Here is a 13,946-nt window from a genome sequence, read left to right as displayed (position 1 = left end):
TTTTGGGTGTGAAATACAGTTGTTGCCGATGCTGGAATAAGTGGGAGGATTTTTATGAATTGGTCTGACTTTTGAAATTGAGAATTGTAAGTATGATTACATTGTTTCTTTTGAAATTTGTAGTTATTTTCATTTTGATGTACTTGTAGGGAACTTGTGATGTGCTTTTAGGTAATTCATGATGTATACATACTTCTAATGAGGTCTATAACAGAATAGTATTAGTTCATCTGTTTCAAAAATATTTTGAAGCTCACATGATCACCCACATGACCATATAACACATGGTGCATGCTCACATCATTATGCATTTCTTTCGGTTCTGCCTACATGACCATATAACAGTTGGGAACCAGAGGGGATAGATATATGCTAAAGACGGGATGTGAGAGAATGAGTAGATTGAGTGAAGATAAAACACTAGGGAAAAAAAAGAAAGGGCTGCGCTTTTCCTAAAAGCACAACCCTACTAGTGAAGCAGCCCTTCCCTTAGTAGGGCTGCGCTTTTTAAAAAAGCGCAGCCCTTCTGCTATGTAGGGCTGCGCTTTTGAAGAAAAGCGCAACCCTTAAAAAAATTTGAAATAAAAAATTCGCGGGCTCCAAATATTAAGCGGGCATCGTCAAATATATTATCCCTCATTCTCTCTCCTCTCTCACGTCCCTCCTCCCTCCTCCCTTTTCCTCCTTCTCTCACGTCCCTCCTCCCTTTCCTCCTTCTCTCTCAAAAACTCCCAGAAACGTTGCGACAAAAACCCTGAAATGATTTGCACTAATCATGTCGACGGAGTCCGATTGCCTATTGTGATACCTTTTCGGAAGCGGAACGGGCCAACGAGTCAAACACATTGCTATGCCATGACGTTTAGGCTTTTTAAGCCATCCGAGTTCGTTTAAGGCTCCAAATAGGCATTTTAAGTATTTAAGAATTTTTTTCCTTAATTATGTATTAGGGTTTTGTTTTATGTATTTGAACATTATTAGGTTAATGTTTAGAGGTAGTTCTTGTATTTTCAGATCTATAATTTCTTCACTTCTGTATATTAGTTTTTGTTCCTTTTCGTTTTGTTCTTTTTTTTTGTTTGTTTTGGCTTTAGTTGCATTGTAAATCTATAATTTCTTCTCTTCTGTATATTTGGGTTTAAGTTGCATTGTAGATCTATAATTTCTTCTCTTCTGTAATTTCTTCTCTTCTTTACTTTAAAGTTTAATGCAAATGTTAAAATTCAGAAAATGTTAGATTAATAGTAAAAAAATGTCGATTTTTTTTTAGGGCTGCGATTTTTAGGTAAAAGCGCAACCCTACTTAAAAAGTGAAGGCCTGCTGTCAAAAATCGCAGCCCTACAGGCCTTTTTCAGCGTAGCCTTTCTTCATTTTCCACTAGTGAAAGGATTAAATTATACTGAGAATAGTGTACATATTAAACGTTTACGCCCTCAGGAAAGTACACCTACAACCCATATTGGCAGTCAGGTATTACAATCAGCTCCTCTGAGTTTCTGAACTAGAGGATAGGTTGTTCCACCCACATATATAAGTTGACTACTCCCTTAATCTAATTAAAATCCTCCGACTCAGGTGATTTGAAAATCTTTATTGTTACATTGTAATGTATAATCTTTAAGCTCTTATAGGAACTTTTACACAACAAGTTCTATTTTAGGATTGGTGATACTAACACACTGTTTTTTATTTTAGAAAAAAACCAAGTCAGTCACAAATGTGAAATTTATACACAATAACAACAGCTTAAACCTAAATAAATTTGACATAAACAACAAAGGTAAAAAAAGATGATACTGTATTGAATTTCAAGGATAATAGTCGAAGTCTTTTTTCTTCACTTTCAATTTTAATGCGGGGGAATGAGATTAATAAGGTGTTATCACTTACGAGAGACAAGGGAGTGTAACCAACAAACTCCACTCTCCAATTATGTAGAGTTATGGCATTTGCTGCTTTACAAGTTATAGATTTATGGCTATCAAAATGGAGTGTAATGAATCAATTTTTCTGGTTCATCAACATGATTTGCATCTAACTAATACACCATAACATATCTAGGTACTGCAAATTGATACTATAAAAATGAAGAGCTAAAACAACCTAGCACAACCCGCTGGTCATCAATATATACTGCAAAAACAAGGTTTTGAAGTCATGCATAGAGAAGTGAAATTGTATATTCAGGAAAGGGAAAAAAAATTCATTTTTATAAAGTCACTTTTAGATTATGTAAAATTTAAGGAACCATCTTTATAATTTTAAGGACATACCGACATTTGACAGCCTACTTCTGAATATGTTAACACTCTTTAAGGATTTTTTTTAGGGACGTTGCAAAGACTTCTCTTTCTCATAAGTCACATTATACTAGTCTGCATACTAGAGCTGCTATAAGTAGTGACTGTCTGCACTCGAGTCTTCAAGCTGTGCATCTCACATAATTAGACGGGTGAGTGATGTTTCTTAAAAACTAAAGCACGTACGATGTTTCTTAATTGATTGTGCAATTGTGACTTTTTTCTTTGTTTCCCTATTTTGAATTTGCCTAGTCACAACACACAACTCACAACATAACAACAAAAGCCAAGGTAGTGGAGCAGTTTTGGTTCATGGGGCCATCAAACCATGTTCCATGTACTAACCAGATCCTAAAAAAATCAAGTTAGCTTAAGCATATCTGAAGAGTGCAAGCCATGTGTTTCACTTTTATCTAAAATGCTTGGATGATCACACAATGCAAGGACCTGATACACATTGAAAAATCTTAGTTATGCAATATAAAGTATAATAGCTAGTGAGACTCCCAACCGTGGTGAATAACCTCCCAAAAAAATGTGATTGGATGCTGCCCAAGAGATTGAGGATTTCCTATATTACAGAAAAGTATCTGCAGAAGTAATAAAATATCCAGGCTCTAAGCTTGAGACAAGAAAACATAGTATTGTTTGCAAGCCTTGAAATGCAGTATTTAAACATTAATGATAGAGGTGAGAAATGTTGGTAGGGTGTCCTTGTGCTGGTGGTGGGGTAACAACAGGATTAGTAAATACTATACCTCATCAAAAGGGTAAGACCCAGGCTGTTGCTTCAATTGTTTTTGCAAGCCATGTAGTCTGGACAATCACGTATGAGGTCTGTGGGTTATGTCACATGCTGCCCTTTGCTCAATATTTTTAACGCTCCTTAGGGCTTTGACAACTTTAATCAAATGATGTCATTAGGTTAAGAGCGTAAAAGCCGATGTGCCTCTTCCCATCTCCCACACTTTTAAAACTAAGATAAAATCTAACACCTCCATTATTATTTTATTACAATAGGGGCATTGGAGAGAGAGAGAGAGAGAGAGAGAGAGACAGATAGACAGGCCTGGGTTGGGGATTTAGTCTACTTTGGAGAGAGCGTAGTATACACTACTGTACAAATTACATGATTTGTACTGAGTGAAATTTTGCGTAATTCATTCCTTGCTTTATATTTCACTTGTCGCATAACAGTTATGAGTTTATATAATATGTTTATATGATTCTCACCAGGTTTGGTTTTGCACATCATATTTCAATGGAGGAAGTTGAAAGAAAAAATTTTGTCCGTTAGTTTGGAAGTCGTATGTCTCCATCCGGACTTCACTCTATGATTGAAAATATGAGTTCTGAACAAAGACCATCAGTAAAAGATATCGGGTTCGGTGTTTTTCTTGAGTTGGGATTTGGGGCTCTAAACAATAAGCTAACTCTTTGGCTTATTGAGAACTTTGACCCATATAATCGTACATTATATGTAAGATATGATAAGATCACGATAGACCGAGAAGATGTCCAGGTGACTCTTGGCCTTCCTACGGGTCCTAAGGTTGTGAAGGAAGCAATGAAGGATGATGACAATGAAGAATTCAGTATTCTTTTGGAACAATGGAGGAGTATATGGAGTTTGGAGAAAGGATGCCCTAAAACTACAAAAATGCTGGAGAGGATTCTTACTTTGGGGGTCGGAGATGATTTCAAGAGAAGTTTTGTTGTTTCCTCGTGTTTGCATGGGCATAAGAATTAATTTTGCAGCTACAAGATTTTGTTTTCACTCATGCACACAAGTGATATAAGTCGGATGGATTGGTGCCAATATACAATTGATTGTTTAATAGATGCAATCCTGATTTGGAAGAAAAATCCATGTGGTTTTTTTACGGGATCTCTATTATTTCTCACGGTAATGACACTTTCATATACTCTATTGTATAATTTATAAAATACGCTTTTAGATCATGCTTTTCAAGGTATCGTGTTGATATATATTGCTTCATTCTTTTTCCCAAGAAGTTGTATATATATATTTGAAATAAGTGGTATTGTTGATGTATATGTAGTAGAAATATGATGTACATATTGTAGAATCTGATGTACTTATTGTTTTGTGATATGCATATATATTATTTCTGTGTTTTTATCATTACTAATTCATTTTTATTGTTAATTAATTATTCTACTTGGATAGGGTGGAATTTATAGGATCGCAAATTGAAAGGAAGGCTCCGATTCTATGTTGTTGGAAGGCTAAGTTTATAGAAGAAAGATGTAAGGAAGAGATAAAGGCCGGAAATTTTGGGTTTGGAAGGATTTTGCCTCCTATACGAATCAAAAGTGATGTCGACACAATTATTAATGATGTTGTACCAGTCCATTCTACAACAAATGATCAAGGAGATTCATCACAAAAATCTACAGAGGTACACCTAACGAGATTCCTTAGTTTCTTTGTCAATTCTCATTTAATGATGTGCTTATCTAGAAAGTGTAAGACTTCTTTGGACTCTAGCTAGTTGGGTTATGTTTGATAATTGCTTTTAGATTCTTGATTGCACTTCAGTATGTATATCAATAATAAATTAAATTAGAAATTTATTTGACCTTAAAAAAGCCTGCTAAGGTCTACTTAAAGTTCAACTATCATGTGTTTGTGTTAATTTGTACTCGAAAACACCAAAAATCCACGCAAATGCTTGAGCTAATCTTAGTTGTCTCAAATCAAAATTACTAAGGAGAATGGCTAATTGACTACTCACTAGGGTAAGGCTACCACTAAGAAAGAAAAAAACTTTTCTATGGTTAAAATAATTATACAAAGTTTTCGGAGTTTGTTTTATGTATTTTGAATCATTCTTTTTCATGAAGTCATTCTTACTATTACTCTTTATTAAAGGAGATAAAGTATATTGCTTATATCAAAGTTGGCAAACTCAGATTGCTTATAAGGGATCGTGATATGTTGAAAGAGTAACTAATTAGATTTATATGAAATATGTATCTGTTGTGATTGCTTGAAGTCGCGTTATTGTGTTTGCCTTTATGTGAATCATGTTGTAATATAAAAGGATTAATCGAATAAGGATATAATAAGTATGTGGTCGAAAGGAGTTGATGTGATGCATATTGTGACAGTGTGACTATTGTGACTATGTTGACCGTTGCGTCGTTTTCAAGTAAAAGTCACCAAAACATGTGTTAATCTTATTTAAGGGTTTAGTACTCAGCTTTCAGATGTGTGTATGTTGTTTTGTCATTTTTGTGGCTTATCACTTGGTGGGTGGCAGTAACCTATATGTTTCAGGTTGAAGCCGTGAGTTAATCATTCTGCAGTTGAAGCTAATATGTTCTAGAAGAATAACAGTAATATTATATATGATACCAAAGTGAGGACACTTGACTTTGTAATAGTTAGTTATTAATCATTTGTATTAATTCTTATTTAAGAGTCGCTACCTTGTGCTCCCGATTCTCTATTGGTTGTTTCTCAGCGAAAGAGTTGAGGTTGTTGAGTTTGGAGTATTCTATAAATTGAATTATAAACAGGTTTAAAGTATTTTCCCATTTTAAGGTTGTCCTATTTTCAAAGGAAATTCTGTCGGATTTTCCATAGAAATTTATGAGGATAAAGTCTGAGAATCATGGAGTTGTTGTAATATTTAATTTAAAATTTGAATAGAATTGGGAATTGAGTTCGTTCTACACTCTCCGATGTAATTCGGTGAGTGTGATGGTAATAGTCTGGATTATCTCGACTGGAGTCTCTTTCGTTGTGCTTAATCTTCTGTAAGCTGGTTTGGAGAATTCGAGTTGTTACATTGATGTTGCAAATTCCTCAGAGAGGATTGGGGAGAGAGAATTTTATTTTCGAACAAAATCGGTCATTTGGGTTTTCAGACTCCATGGATTCAATCTCCTCAAGATCGGCGTTAGCTAAAGGTTCCGATAACTGATAATTTTTACTAGCATTGTGCGAGTACAATTTTGTAGATTGACAAGTTTTCCTGCCAAAAGTTGATGGGAGAGGGTGTTTTCGAGGTCTTTCCATGGCTGCAAAACAGGGTTCAAAGCCTTTTCGCGCCCTCTCAAACTTTTTCTCTCAAGAACCTTTTCTGTTTGTATTTTAGTTGACTCTTTGAATATAACTTTTGCTACATAATTCACAATATTATAATTTTTCACCATTGGAGAGTACTCAAAATAAGTTCCATATACATTATAGTTTTACAAACTTTATGAAAATATATTTATTTAAATGAACAATAACATATTACCTATTCTTTGTTTTTAATTACGTAATAAAATAACTATAAAAAAAGTGTATTATACGTAGCAATAACAATTATGTCTTTCAAAATCATACTTTTAAAAATTGAGTTATAAATATAAAAAATACATACATATAATTTTGAACTTATAGCATACCATGATGAAATTACATGAAGAATTAAATCAAAGTTTGTCAACGACATTGCAGAGGTATTATGCAATTGACTAGTGATTTCATTCCTAGAATATTTGTTGTATAAATAATTATTTATGTTTTTCTTTTTCATATATCTATATGTCAGATTTTATTCTTTTCTCAATAAACTTAATTCTACTAAAAATAATCGAGAAATCAAGGTTTGAGTTTCTAGACTATTTGAGGTCACAAATCATAAAAAAAAAGGGGGAAGTTTGATAAATCTTGATATGGTCGTTATTGATGAATTGATATTTCTCTTAAATAGTATTTTCTTTTTTTGCTAAATAAGTAAGTTTTATTAATCTCAAAAAACCACCAACAACAACTCTTGCTCAAAAACAAGAGAACATCACAAGCAATAGCTCCAACAACATCAGCACACTACAAACCCAAGCAACCAATAAGAACTACACAAGCAAGAACAAAGAGAAAGTAAACAATAGGCTGTAGACAACTATAAAGCATGAAACGAACTAGCATAAATTGTGGAAATCTTTTTAGGCATCATAGATTGAATTCTCATTTTAATAATCTGCTTCAACTGCTTAATTGAGGAAACAGTAGTAGGCACTTGCTGCTTCTAAAATGCTTCGTTTCCACACTGCCATACCATATACACTACTGCAATAATACTAGCATACCAAACAACCTTTTTGAACTTGGACTTACTGCTAGCATTAACCCAACCTATCATTCTATAAAGATCTGTACTTGTGGTCTTCTTACCCAGCCAGACTTTAATGTCATTCAGACATTTATGAATGAAGTAACATTAAAAGAACATCTGTTTATGTGATTCAACAACATAATCACAAATAAGATATGCACTGGAGTTGCTGATGCCTATTTTGCTCAATCTTTCAGTGGTGTGCAACCTAATCTGAACATCCATCCAACAAATAAAACGATGCTTTGGAGTATTCAATCTGTTCCAAACCAGATTGTCCCAATGCATAATAGGCTTTTCCTCTCTCAATCTTTCAAAATCACAAATTTTTCATGTCACAGATATATTTATAAGAGAAATATTGCTTAAACTTCTCTTTAAGAGCACATATATTCCTCCAATACCAGTTCGATCCAATATTTGGAGAGTACTCCCACCAGTTATCATCTTTCAAATAAACAACATTGATACACTTAATCCAAATGTTCTATTGCTTCTTTGCAAGAGCCCAAAATACTTCCCCAAGCAAGCATCATTCCAAATTCTCACATTTTAAATAAAACCCGAAGCCTCCCCGAGCTTTACTCCAACAAAGATCATCCCAAGCAATATTACCAGGTTTGGAACTAAAGCTTTGACCACTTTTAATGAAGCTTCTACAAATCTTTTCAATGTCTTGTAGCACACTTTTAGGGATGACATACACCCGAGCCCAATAAATGTGTAAACTCATCAGAATTGAGTTCACCAATAACACCTTAGCAGTGTAAGAAAGATGCCTAGAACTCCATATTCTAATCCTAGCCACCATCTTTTCTACCAAGTTCTCACATTAACTCACAAAGATCTTTTTTGAGCATATAGGTAACCCCTGAGTACCTAAAAGACAGGGAATCTCTTTGAAAACCATAAATGAGCTGAATTCTCTGAATGTCCTCTTCTCCCATACCACACAAAAATAAAACACAGATTTATGAGGATTTGCTTTTAAGCCAGAAGCATCTGAAAAAAGCTTAAAAGCTTGAAGAAGCAGATAAATGGATGAAAAAATCTCCTTTAGAATACATAATCAGGTCATCAGCAAAATATAGGTGAGTCAACTTAATGCATTGATACCAAGGATGAAACTTGAATCGATCCAAATTGCTCATATTTTTGAGAATTCTTGAAAGATATTCCATACAGATGACAAACAACAAGGGAAATATGGGGTCCCCTTGTCTAAGCCCCCTTTTTGAGCTGAAAAACCCTCTATAGGTCCATTGATCATTAGAGAAAATTTTGGGGGTAGTCACACATTCCATGATCATGCTCACAAACTTTTCAGGGAATCCTAAATGCTCTATCTCCTTAAAAAAATGTCAATGCATAATATTGTATCATAAGCCTTCTGAAGATCTATTTTAATCATACAACTTGGGCTCACAGACTTCCTACCATAGTGCTTCACCAAGTTTTACACAACTATGATATTATGCACAATAAACCTGCCATGAACAAAGTCCCCTTGCTTTCCCATGATAAAATCAGGTAACACTCTTATCAGTCTACCACAAATCACCTTTGTTATGCATTTATCAAGTACATTACAAGATGAAATGAGTCTAAAATCCCCCACATTACTAGGACATTTACTTTTAGGGATAAGAGTCACAATTGTTGTATTAAGCTCCTTCAACAACATTCTTCCTTTGAAAAAAATCCATAACTGCTTCAATAATCTCCTCCCCAATGATATGCCAAGTATCCCCATAAAAATAAGTACCAAAGTCATCAGGGTCAGTTGCTTTATAATCAGGAATTGAGAATGAAGCTGCTTTAATCTCTGCTGCTGCGTATGAAGCTGTAAGGATTGTTCAATGCTCTTCTGTCCGTTTAGGGTCACTCTGAACAATTTGAGCTAAAACTGGTCTTTAATTGCTTTGTAGAGTTCCACGAAGCTGCTCGGATTAAGTGATTAAAGCTTTATTCACTGTCTTAGGGGTGTCTTTCCATTCACCATCCATGTTTCTAATAGCATAAACATGATTGATGACTCTTCTTGCTTTAATACTTTGATGGAACACAATAGTGTTCTCATCACCTGCAGCAACCCAATTCAATTTAGCTTTCCTCATAAGAAACGCCAGGTATGCCTGGTGCTTAATTTTGTATTCATCAATAACTTTCAACTCAGCATCATCAATTTCCCGATTCCCTGAATGTTGATGCATCAAGGTTTGAGCAGCTTCCATATCATGTAAGGCCTTCAAATCAGCTGCTTGAATATCATGAAAGCCCATAATATTCAACTCTTTCAAATTATTTCTTATCAACTCAAGTCTTTAAATAATATTTAACATTTTAGATCCTACCACTGAAACATTCCAACATATCCTTAATAATTCACCAAACTAGTCAGCAACCCTCCACAAAGTGAAATATTTGAAGGGTTTCTTCCCATCAGTATGCCTAAGGTACACAGTGAGCACTCCAGGTCAGTGGTCAAAATCACCTTCATTCAAAAAACTAACCTCTGCTGAAGTATATGCATTTTGTCAGGCATCATTGTCTAGCACCCTATCCAGTTTAGGATACACTCTAGCCCTTCATCGTTGCTTGTTTTTCTAGGTATACTAGTTACATGTTGCTTTAACATCTTCCATCCTACAATCAGCCATACAAGAGTTAATAGGTTCAATTTCATGAACTCTAATATCAACACCTATTCTTTCCTCCAAACTCTTCATACAATTAAAATCTCCCATCATAATCCAAGGCAAGTCCATATGCACAAATCTCAAGTCCTTCCACAAATCACTCTTCTACTAGCTTAATTGAAGGCATAAATGAATGTGTAGTAAAAAAGATTCCTACCAATAATTAGTTTTACGTAAAAATGCAACAATTAACTAGTACCATGAAGAATAGTAATAGTAAAAACACATGGCTTCCAAGCCATCACAACTCTACCACCAGGATGAAAACTAGAGTTAGTGGTAAAGCACCCGCCACTAAACATGTTATGGTATAAGCTTCCCATATTATCTAGCTTAACCTTTGTCTCTAAGAGGCCAACCGATCCCACCTAGCGATGTTGAATGAAATTTCTAACATCTTTTTGTTTCTTGGTGGTATTGATTCCTCTCACATTCCAACAGGCTATTCTATCCATTAGTAGTAGGAGGGTCCCCCCCTTCCTGACTTCATATTATGAGGATCTACATCCTAAGCTTCATCACAGTGTGAGAGTCGTAGAAACAAACACATGTGTAAAGAATGTTTTATGGGTTAGTACTCAGCGTTGTGCTGATGTGTCTGTCAAATATTTTGTTTTATCACTACCGTGGCCTGTTATTTGGTGGGTGGTAGTGTTACAATAGTTTTAGGTTGAAGTTCTGGAGCATCTTTTCCAAGATAGAATTAGTTACGTGCTAAGAGTTCAGTTATGATTGTTTTATGTTACTTTTGAGGCGAGAATAATGTTCCACTTTGTAATAGATAGTCATTAATCTTTAGTTTTATTTCTAGTTCTGGGTGAGCAATAATGCTCCTGATTCTCTTTTGTTGCTGCTCCGCGAAAGCGTTGAGTTTTGGATTCGGAAATGTTTTATATTGAACTTGTAATAGGTTTTTCAAATGTTTTTGCCATTTTGGGTAGTCCAATTTGCAAAGGAAACTCTGTCAATTTTTTTTTAGAGGATATTGTTTAAATATTAAGTATTTCTTTAAAGAGTAGAGAATAAAGGTAATGTCGTTGTATGATAAGGTTAAATGTCGCATTTTATTTTTCCTAAGTGCAAAGTACGACGGTAACGCATCGACCGAGCTAAGTCTTCCGCCACTAATCTTGATTAGTTAACTTAATAATGACGTATGAAAGTCGGGGCGTTACAGTAGCATACTCTACCTAGATCCCGACATAAACTTGAGTATGAACACGTCAAAACCTTTTCCCACCTATTATGTGAGTGGCAAAATTCAAACTTTTTGTTTATCAATCTAAACTCTCCTTTTCCCTGAAGGATTCTTAGACAATTATTTCATGATCTCTCGTGATATCTGACTTTGCTTGTATCAACTTTCCAAAGAAGAATCCCAAGTGAAAAACTCTGAATGCTCAATACAAATCAAGATAAGCTTATTCGAAGATAGGATTAGTAAAACTATTTATAAAAAAAGGTTTCAAAAATAGATTGTTAAAACGGGTTAGAATATGGATTGGAATTTAAATGTGTTTTTAGGCTCGTTCTTTATTATTTATTCTATCTGGACCAATTAGAGCGGCATATTGATAATCTTAGGGTGCTCAATGATGAGATACGATTTTGTGTTTACACTTCCTTATTCACCACCACACCCCATCATCCTTGTCCACGTCCTCCGCTCTCTCGTCTATCTCTCTCCTCACCCCATCATCCAAGTTTAATAGCGAACAAATTTGATCTCACCATACCACCGCTGCTACACCATATGGGAGGAGATATAGAGAGAGAAAGCGTGTACATTTCATCACCTTCTTCCACCTCCCTCCTCTTTTTGCATTAAAACCATAAATTAATTTACATTATTTCATCATCAAAGCAAAATCTTAAATTCTTTAGGTTTGAATTCCATCTCATTGATTCTGGAAACTCGTTCTTTAATCATTAGATGTTAGGGTCTGTTTGATTCAACTTATTTTGACTTATTTTATCTTATCTTATCTTATTTTATCTGAATTTATTTTATCTGAACTTATCTTATCTTATCTTATCTTAACTAATCATATCTTATCTTATTGATTTTTTTTTTGTTGGGAAGTACCTATTAAAATAGTTATTTTAATTTGTCTGAAAAGACCTAATAAAAACCTTTTTTTTGTTCAAAAATACCTATTATAATACTTTTCTTTGTTATTTAAGACCACCTCCTAAATATTTTCCGACCAAAAAGTCAATTGTTTCGACATGACTTTCTTCCTTTCCCTTTCTCATTAAACAGGACCAACCTATTTTTTTCTACCCTAATCCATTAACACGAAGGAAATAGAAGCAAAATAGCAGGTAAGATGGAGAGTAGGGAAAAATGGTGGTGGTTTTCGTCGAATGTGCATCGCAGGAAAATGAGGAGATAGAATGTTGGGGAAAAGTAGTGAAAAATTTGTGGTGTTGGAAAACTAAAATATGGATGGCTTTAAATTGGAAAATTGAGTTGTTACACCATTACTTATGGTGTACTCCCTCAGTTTTTTTTTATCTTTCTCACTTAGAATCTTGGCACTATTCATATTTAGAGAGAATCTTCTCAATTGTTTTCAATCTATAAGAAAAAATATAGTCATGTGGGATCTTGTTTGATTCGTCTCAATTAGTACATTATTAATATTCAATCATTATAATTTTTACAAATATATAATGAAAGATATCTAAGTTCAAAGAAGTGCATTGGGAGACGTGCATAGGAAAGTGAGAAGGATAAAAAAAACAGAGGGAGTAAGTTGTAACACTTACATCCAAGAATATCTAAAGGTCTAATTGTAACTTTAGACTATTAGACTTCTTATTAGGATTTCCTTCATAAACTTTACATTTTGGCATTGTATGTATTTTCATGATTTTTCATATCAAACATGATCCAATACTAGATTTATTGGGAGGAACCCACTTTTATGTATCTTACCATAACATAAGTAGTTGGATTACTATCAGTTGTTAATAATTATCAAAGTTTATGTATCTCAACAAACGAGGTATTAAGAATATTATATTTGGATTATTGATATAACTATTCAAATATAAAATGATACTTATGGTGAGTTAATTATGTTTGACTAGTAGTCGATATATATATTGGAATGGTCATCGATGATGTTAGAGTGGTCGTGAGATGTTAATGGAGGTGAAACTAAAATAGAAAAAAACAAGGAAAAAATTGTAAAAAATTTCTCCAATCTTGGATCCCAATTCATGACTCGATCTGGATATACCAGCCCTATTATTAACATGTATACTAATTGGGTCACAAAACAAGCACATAAGTTTGACACAACATGACCAACTTGACAACCTATTTTTTATTATATTATTCAAATAAAACTATCTATTTCTTTCTTTTTTTTTTAAATATTTCGAGAGTATAAGAATATAAGATGTAGAATACAAACAAAAAAGAAAAAGAAAAAAACTTAAGTAGATATTTCTCACAACACACTCAACATTTTTGCAAGATTCAAGTTGACGATGAAAATTTACCTCAATAGCTTTCCAACGACTGATCAAATGCTCAATTACATATTGAAAAAAGGATTTTTTGTCCAAACTACCTTTAACTTTCATGTTTTAGCGAGAAACTACCTTATAAAAAATTAGTCCAAAACTACCTTACTTTTACCATTTTGTTGTTGACAGCTACCTTATGCCGGTTTCCGGTGTTGACTTTTGTTTTTAATTTTTTGATTTTTTAATATCACGTTATATCACTTGACCTCATTAAACCTCTTTCTTTTATTTTCCCCACCCTAATTTCCCCATTTTCCGGAGTGCGCGCGCT

The sequence above is a fragment of the Beta vulgaris genome, chromosome 6 (assembly GCF_026745355.1).
Source record: "Beta vulgaris subsp. vulgaris cultivar EL10 chromosome 6, EL10.2, whole genome shotgun sequence".
In the NCBI taxonomy this organism is placed as follows: Eukaryota; Viridiplantae; Streptophyta; class Magnoliopsida; order Caryophyllales; family Amaranthaceae; genus Beta; species Beta vulgaris.
The sequence above is the reverse complement of the archived record's forward strand: the minus strand, read 5'-3'. Positions refer to the sequence as shown.